This window comes from Botryllus schlosseri, chromosome 4 (assembly GCF_051294905.1).
Source record: "Botryllus schlosseri isolate E-star chromosome 4, Bs_hap1, whole genome shotgun sequence".
NCBI classification, from domain to species: Eukaryota; Metazoa; Chordata; class Ascidiacea; order Stolidobranchia; family Styelidae; genus Botryllus; species Botryllus schlosseri.
In genome coordinates, this window is record NC_137239.1 from 6,342,761 (window position 1) to 6,351,346 (window position 8,586).

At 37.7% G+C, this 8,586-nt stretch overlaps 1 long non-coding RNA gene across 2 annotated transcripts; it reads right to left on the reverse strand.

The window, feature by feature from the left end:
• Positions 1–2,702: 2,702 nt before the first annotated feature.
• Positions 2,703–5,398, reverse strand: LOC145436907 (uncharacterized). Of its 2 annotated transcripts, none has more exons than XR_013914482.1 (3): positions 5,252–5,398; positions 3,766–3,951; positions 2,703–2,876 (listed from the first exon to the last, which is right to left on the reverse strand). It is a non-coding gene; the product is annotated as an uncharacterized LOC145436907 (long non-coding RNA). The 2 variants fall into 2 exon arrangements; XR_013914483.1 differs by lacking the exon at positions 5,252–5,398 and adding an exon at positions 4,114–4,134.
• Between the last annotated feature and the right edge of the window lie 3,188 nt (positions 5,399–8,586).

The following is an 8,586-nucleotide window of genomic DNA, read 5'->3' on the forward strand; positions in this document are numbered from 1 at the left end:
CATGAGCGAATATTTTCATGTGTCGTGAATATCTTTCGTATACACTTAGTATGAAATGAGATGTGTGGAACAATAATTAGTGTCGTACAAAGTGTTGTGTTTGATTGCCTACTTTTTATCAATGCCTTTGTGATGTTAAAAGACGGCTGAGTTTGCATTTACATTAAGCGGAGAAACTCAAGTAATAAATTTTACTCGTTTGAAAATATCGATCAATGGAGTAACAGTATCAATATGAGTGGTATATTATTTTTCGCGATATGCAACCAATCTTCTAAGCATAACTTGTCAAAAATTTATCATGTCGTAGAAACGCCGGTTGTTACGAATTCGAAAGAAATGTACTTCGATTATCACGATGATGGAAATTACGATCAACGCAGTATTTCGAAGTCGTATGTTCAACAATCACTAAATGTTGGTTAGTTAAACGATACATTTACAAGTTTACCGAAATCTTGATTTACAAATAACAGCTTGATGATGTAAACCTCAACCACTCAAATGTGATCATTGTAAAGTATTTGACACAAACAAAATATCGAATGGAGACCATCACATTGGTTTCATTTCGAGTGAGTGAAAATTGTTTTCTGGTGGCCAGGTAGGATACATTTGACAAACATCGTACACATTGTTTCTTCGTGATGGTAACGACTTTCAGTGGCTTGGTTTCATGTCGGGAATTATTATTTGAGGGTTCAAGAACAATCAATACTACAAATGAACAACAATGCAAAACACGTTTAGCAAATAACAGTGTAGCAAGTACTTTTTTGATATTACGATTGTTGTGCACCAGACATTTCTAACTGAATTGAATGCATCTAGCAAACATATTCCAATTCACTTTTGTAATGATCAAAGTATGTGAAATGGTGTGAACGGATTAGGTATTATGCAAGCGGCGGTATGTCAATTCACCTAGTGTGATATCTTGACACCGGATAATGTGCGAAAGTGTTTCAATTCTCACTGCTGATTACGATGATAAAGTATTGTACCGGTTATTGTTTAACAAAGGAAATTGTTGTTTCATCTTTAGTCTTGGTTAGTGGGGACAATTACATTTGTAAAATATTTTCTGATATCCGCGATACGCAGGGTGATATGTACCAAGGTGGAATAATTTTCCATTCAAGAACATTTCAGACACGCATAGTTTTACAGCTTAATATGTTAATAACATTGGTACTGAAAAGTTTGTTGCTGTCATAACTTTCAACACAACGCCGGGTCTAATTAACGCGAATAATTTAATAATCAAGTCATGATCAACTATTACATATGTTAAATCGATGTGTCAATCCTTATGTTTACAGCATGATAACTTTCAATGTAACACCAGCGTTCGATTGTAAGAAATGAAGTCGCAACTACGTCGATCAGACTTTCAAATCTCGTATACTCAAACATATTATGTTAAGCTCAAGTCCCCTGTACCAAAGTGTAATTACTTTTGTCTCACAAAATATACCGAGTAGTAATTAGTTTGTCTTGCAGAATATACCGCGTAGTAATCCCTCTATCTTACAGAATAGTAACGACTTTTCAAGTTGATTAAAAAAGATGCGTAGGGATACGAATACATCCGAACTTGTTATGGATTTTAGGTTTTAGTGTTTGTATGGACTCGTGTATGCTTGGCTAACTGCTTGAGTTGGTCGGGTAACGGATTTACTTGACAATGTTTTCGTGGTTGACTCTTTGAATATGGTAAGATGGCGAGATGTCGAGACGTAATACTATTTCCGTTCACTCGATTGCAACAAAAAATAACCCGATAGTTTGTTCAAGGTTTCGACAAATAGATTGAAATATTCCGGTTTAACTCATCGCGTCACAAGTCGATCGCGGTATGCACAAGTGGTTGTCAAGTTAGAAATATTTACAACAGGTGTTATTTCATTGATTGATTCTATTGTGTGTAGTAACACATTAAAATATCGCGATAGTATTTACTGAAACTCTATTTGATAAATGAAAAACTCAGTCGTGAATAGAGTTGTCAGTTTCAAGGATTGTTTCAAAGTATAATCTTGAAATGTGACTGGGTGAAAGTTGGTAGTCATGTTTGTCAAACCTATTTCAATTCGCACAATGTCAAAGTCCAAATATTTCATTCTGGATTATTTGGATTTACCTTTAGTACATCCCGCGAATGGATTTAAAGTTGGCAAATTACCAAAATGATTGAATATTATCGGGTCAGAGATAGTTGGTATTGATTCTATAAGTGTTAAAACAGCGGCGTGGAATGTGTGAATGATCCGATGAGGGTGAATGTTGGCGTCAGTAATATTCAGGTTACGTTCGATTCAACAGATCGCGTTAATAGGATTTGAGTTGGGGCGAATCAATACATTCAAATACGATTCAACTTGATTTGTGTAGTGAGTTACATTTCAACCCAGCAAACACAGTACAGACCAAAGATGTAGAAAAGCCGAGCCGATATAGTAGATGTTAGATCTCGGCAGGTCGTAGAAAGGGGGATTTTGTGTCGACTCAATTCAACGTCTTTTCCATGTCCTTTAATAATGTAAATATTATGCAGATGCTACAGCCTTTAAACATGGTGAGTAGAATGTAGATCCTACGTTAGAAGAAGAAGATCCTGATATAATAACCTGTTTTCTACCACTATGGGCTTAACCTGATCACGGCTGCGTACACACACCACATTATTTACTACATATTAATCACATTTGTGATAATTTAATTTCAAACGAATTGGCAATAATGCCGTTGTAAAAAATAAAACGAACAAACGAACGAATGTCTTTAGAAAGAAAGTGAAAACAGTCCTTATCATCAGGTTTCATCTTCTGATGAGCCAGTTAAATAACCAGCATGCGGCCTTTTTTTTCAACACCCTGCAGAAATAAAATGATGATTAATAGCTAAGACATTCGTACTGCGAAAATGGCAGAGGTAGCGACTAACGAATGACTCCTACATTTTTTTTCGCCCATACTTACTAAAATGGATTCGATTCTGCACTATTTCCACTCAAGTTTTCAAGTTTTATTATTATATTTTTTAATATTATATGACTAGAGAACTGACTTCATTCGTCACTTCTACTTGATTATCAAGATCAACGATGACTACTTCAGCACTCTTTGAAAACAGCCACTAACACAAAAAGAATTCTTGACTAAAATTTCTTCACATTCTGTCCAAAATGATCAATTCAATCCAAATGAATCAGTTATTTGGCAGCTAGTTGGAGAGATATATATATACTCAAGTCTAGAAAGTGGAATTATACTCTGCCTGGAAAGCTGAAGACCTAACAATATTGTGTACAGAGAACAAAACATTTGAGTGGCAGCACTGGTATAGACATTAATAAATTATTAGAATTGACAGCAAGATAACCAGCAAGACATTAAAATGAGAATTAGTGCAGTTTCTTAGGCTGTAGTGATACTTAGCCAGTAATTGACCTAGCAGAGAGCAAAACGTTGCAAATAAAGCGAGCGAAACCTCCGACAAATGATACGATAAAACATTAGAATCGACAGTCTTACTAGAAGCAGAATAACAATCATGAGGGGTTAGAGAACAGAAGCCCGGGAAGTGACCATCAGAAATTACTGCATATTGGCCGAACAAATCCATGACCACTAACAAATGGTCTTTCAATAGTCAATATTGATACCAAATGACACCACCCCTATTTCATAGCAACATTTAGCAAATACAGCGCTGGAGTCAACCTTATATAAGCCCTAACCAAACGCCCATTAGTTTTCCCACCTACTACTTCGCGGATGGAAATACGCATTAAAGCGAACGGACGCGACTTGTCACACTCTTGCTATTTCTGCTCCTTTTTTCTCTTCGTTCCTCTTCTCTGTCGCTTCCGCTTGAGGAGAGAAACAGTCGGCCGCGTTTACGGATCGTGAATTCCCGGTGGGTGATTCTTCCTCGAATGGTCAGCACCTTGAAAATTGAGAACAATGTTGTTGCAAAATGCATGACAATTTGAAAGTTATATCATTCTAATTATTCCAGTTATGGCCGTGAATCGTTACAAGTGCGGTAACCATAAGAATTATTACTATACTTCAACTACAAATACAATATATTGTATAAAATGATAACCAATTCTTTTACGTTGATCGAGTCCCAAATAGATGAAATATGTCAAAGAATTTGCTAAATTTTTGTATAATTTGACAGATTCCGAAATCTTCTCAAAGTGCACCTTTCAAAAATTTGATATCAAGACTCCCAACATTTTACAATTCGAAGTTGGATGGCTTTACCAATACAAGCAAACAGTTTGTATCGCAATTGACAATTATGTAGAGAACGCTGCGAGACATAAGAGTAGGCCTACCCTAAAACGTTTCTCTGACATGGACATTAGGGCTCTTAAAATATGACTTTTTTTCTCAAATCGTTCTGGCTACTTGATAAAATTGTTAGGTTACCTAATTTAAGCCTAAACACAAAATTTGGTTCAATTCCAGCCAGTAACCGCTTTGCTACAGGAGAAGAAAGTTTTTATTTATTATATAAAAATAAATAGGTAATAAAAATTTGAAAATTTTCTGTTCACCCCATGAAAGTGTTAGGCTGTCTATAGAAACGATGCTCACCAAATTTGGTTCAATTCCAACCAGTGGAAGCGGAGATATTGCCGCCGAAAAATTTGGATTTGAATAAAATAGTATTTACGGTGACCGATTCTTTGTTTACTTATTAAAGTTGTGCTCACCGTAAGTACTATTTTATTAAAATCCAAATTTTTCGACAGCAATAACTCCGCTTCCACTGGTTGGAATTGAACCAAATTTGGTGAGCATCGTTTCTATAGACAGCCTAACACTTTCATGGGGTTAACAGAAAATCTTCAAATTTTTTATTATTCATTTTTATATAATAAATAGGAACTTTCTTCTCTTGTAGCAAAGCGGATACTGGCTGGATTTGAACCATATTTTGTTTGTAGGCTTAAATTAGGTAACCTAACAATTTTATCAAGTAGCCAGTACGATTTGAGAAAAAAAGTCATTTTTGAAGAGCCCTACTGTTCATGACCGTCCACGTTTAGAGTTGCATCTCAAAGATGCTAAAATAAGCCTAAATATAATCCAAGCAATACGATCGTCCACTTTGACTGACTGAATTTCTAAAAACACCTTGATAGCTTCCACATCTTACGTTTATATATACTGTCTGCTATCGGCACAACAAAGTAGGCCTATTTAAAAATACCAAAACAGATTCAACATACCACATCTCTTGCAAAGGCTTTTGCTTTCATTCAATTTTCCATCAAACTTCTTTAAATCCTCCTTTGTGGTGAGTTGCCTTGGAATTCTTCTAGGATCAATTCCGATATTGTATTATCATATACAATCTATGGCGGAATAAAAGTTTCGGATAAGTTCTAAAACGAACACAATTTTCCACACAAAAGTCAATTGCCACACGAAATGCCAAATGCTACGGTCTCATTTTACAAGGTATGGCGAGGAAACGTAGTGGTACGTTCCATTATAGCTAAACACCAATGAATTGCGGGTTCGAGCGTGACACGTCGACTCCATAATTCCTACCGAAGTGTTGGCCGTTTATCTAGGCTCTTCCTCGCCATCTGATTCGCATAGCCATGTCTTGAAAAGCCTAGGAGTGGGCCGTGCTGTAAGTGGGCAGATGGTTGCCGATGCACCTGGCACTCGGTGAATTCGGCCGCACAAACTCGGCACTTGGTGAATTCGGCCCTCAGGAAATTTTGAAATGAAGTGTATTTACAGCTATTAATATGAATTATCAAACTAATAATAGTATTATCAAGTGATTCGTCAATCTTGTAAGGTCAGGGCATCCGTAGATCGCGCAGTCACGGCGTGATTAGATCACGGATTGCGTAGCCACGGGAAATAACACAGCGCTCATATACCGACCACGCGCGGTCTGCTTGGAATCGATGGCGTGAGTCACGGGCCTGTGTCGTGTAAGTTTTGAGAAGATGGATCTTGGCGTTGTATGTGAGATCAAAACTGTGGAACATCAAGCGGCGCTTCTTCGTTTATCGATCACGACAAGCCAGTGTTCCTCATCAACAAATGTTTCGCATGATCACGTCAAAATAAATTATTTTTTGCCTTTGGAGAGACGATTCCACTCTGGGATTAGGGTGTCTCGATAACACGGTTGAAGGATCCCAAGATTACGAGATCTACCACAAGCCACGACACGTTTAAATTTCCTTTTTGATACTGCTCATTCATACTAAATGCATTTCTAATGCGAAGGTGTTCTAGTGCCAATTCCTCCAAGGGCCGAGTTCACCAAGTGAAGAGCGTCGCGTTATTTCCCGCAATTACGCAATCTGTGATCTAATCACGCCGCGACTGTGTGATCTACGCATGCCCTGACCGCCGTACAACATTGACAACCACTTAAAGTGCCACGTTCACCGGCAAACATTCCAGTAACCAATCATGGTGACCGGTACCGCTACGAGATCTACCACGGCCGAATTCACCAAGTGCCGAGTTTGTGCGGTCGAATTCACTAAGTGCCGAGTTCATTGGTAATCGGGCAGATACGAAACAATAATAATAAGAACCGGCCTGGTGTAAAATGACCAATGTAGTCGAACCACCACCATGAACACCACAAACAAACAAATAAACATCTAACAAGGAAAAGAAATTACCTTTGCAGCCTTTGACAAACACAGTTACCATTGAAACCAGCAATTAAGGTCTTATTCGAAAGCAGAATAACAACTGTTTTAGTGGACATATCAAATCAAATGTTGGAAAGTTCATGTAAAATAGCCCAAAATATTATCTTACTGTGACCATATTCCATCAATATGGTCTGGCTAGCCAAATTCTCTGGGCCAACATAATCAAGCTGCGTTTGGTTTCAACGATTAATAATCTTGTCACTGGATTCGAGGTATAATTGCACTCAAATATCAAATTTTGCTCCATTAATCAACATCAAGTTGAAAATGTCCATTCTTGCACCAACTTTTATAAAATCATGAATCAGTGTTCTACAGGAATGTATCTATATGACTTATATACCTAGAAAATTCAAGCATAAATATTATGATATACCGTAGGTATAGGTACCGGTAATTCAAACGTTTGAAGCGAATTATAGTGGTCTAATTTCACTAAATTAGAGCGAAATGCCAGCAATATAATTGTAATCTAATTCGGAAAAACGGTTTAGCTCTAATTCTAACCTGGAAAAGCTGAAACTTTTCTATAGTTGTCTACACCTGTTTTGCAGAAAGTCAAACAGCTCTAGGCGTCATATACTACAGGCACTTCGAAATACCCCATAAGCTATATGCTACTGCATATATACCTTTACCCGCTACCTCAGTCAGTCACAATTCCTATATATTTACGGCATTTACCATACAGAAAGAGCGAACTATGCCTGGCTGCGACCTGTTGCGCTTCAAATCTTTGTATGGCGCGATGAGCCGATGACGTAAAATTTGAATCGCCGAAATATTCTAGAAGTCACGCATCGATAATCATATTCCTAAACGTACAACATATCACTTATTTAGTTATTCTCTGAATAAAACTATTAACCATACTCGTTGAACATGCGAGATTACCGAAAGAGCGAATATATATATAATGAAGATCATATATATCAGAGGAAAACAAAACTATTCGACCTTAGAGCAACAACACGAATATACAACACCGGTGACATCCTCACGCAATAAAACGAAGGGAGAACATTGTTTTCTAATGGATAGAACGAAGCTACCGCATGAGATCGAACAAAACCGGATAGAATTCATCATGATTGAATGTACCGACAAAGTCATCCTTTCTACGTATTTTAGTCGTACCCGCGAGAGATAGAAAATTTGCATTATTAGGTTAACTACCGGATATAACGAAGCCTAATGCATGAGATGGAACAACACCGAGTATGAATTTATTCTGATTGAATATAACCACAAGACCATCCTACTACGTATTTTAGACATTCCCTCGACACTTAGAAAATCAGAACCTAATCGAGATGATCCCGGATGATCCTTTTACGGTTTTGTGTTTGCTGGGAAGTTGACAAACTAACACATCGATTGAATATTTTCATGGATCTTATCACGCAACTAAAGTCAGCCACTTTTCGCGAGGCGTGAAACATATAGCGATCGCGGGCAAGTGACAAATTGTTGGTTTTCGAATCACCGTCTGCGACGGTTCTGGGACAAACTAATTACCGAAATATTACCTTGTGAGCGGGCTTGAGGGATTGCTATGTCTGAAGCATTATCCGGTGAGTGGTCGTCGGATTTTAAAATTATATCACACCCTTTTGAATAAGCGCTCACTTCACAGAGGATTAGGGTTAGAGCGGAAATAAGTGACAATTTGTCGCCATTCAAGTTACCGACACTGGCGGTCTGTTATTCGTTACTTGTTAAATCTTACCAGCGAAATCAAGTTCTGTGTCAAACTGATTACGAAAATTTCACCGCGTGAGTGATCGGTATGGCTATGACACCAAGTCATGAAAGATGGTTATGACCGAGACAATATCTTGTCAGCGATCGCGGGGTTTTGCAAACTA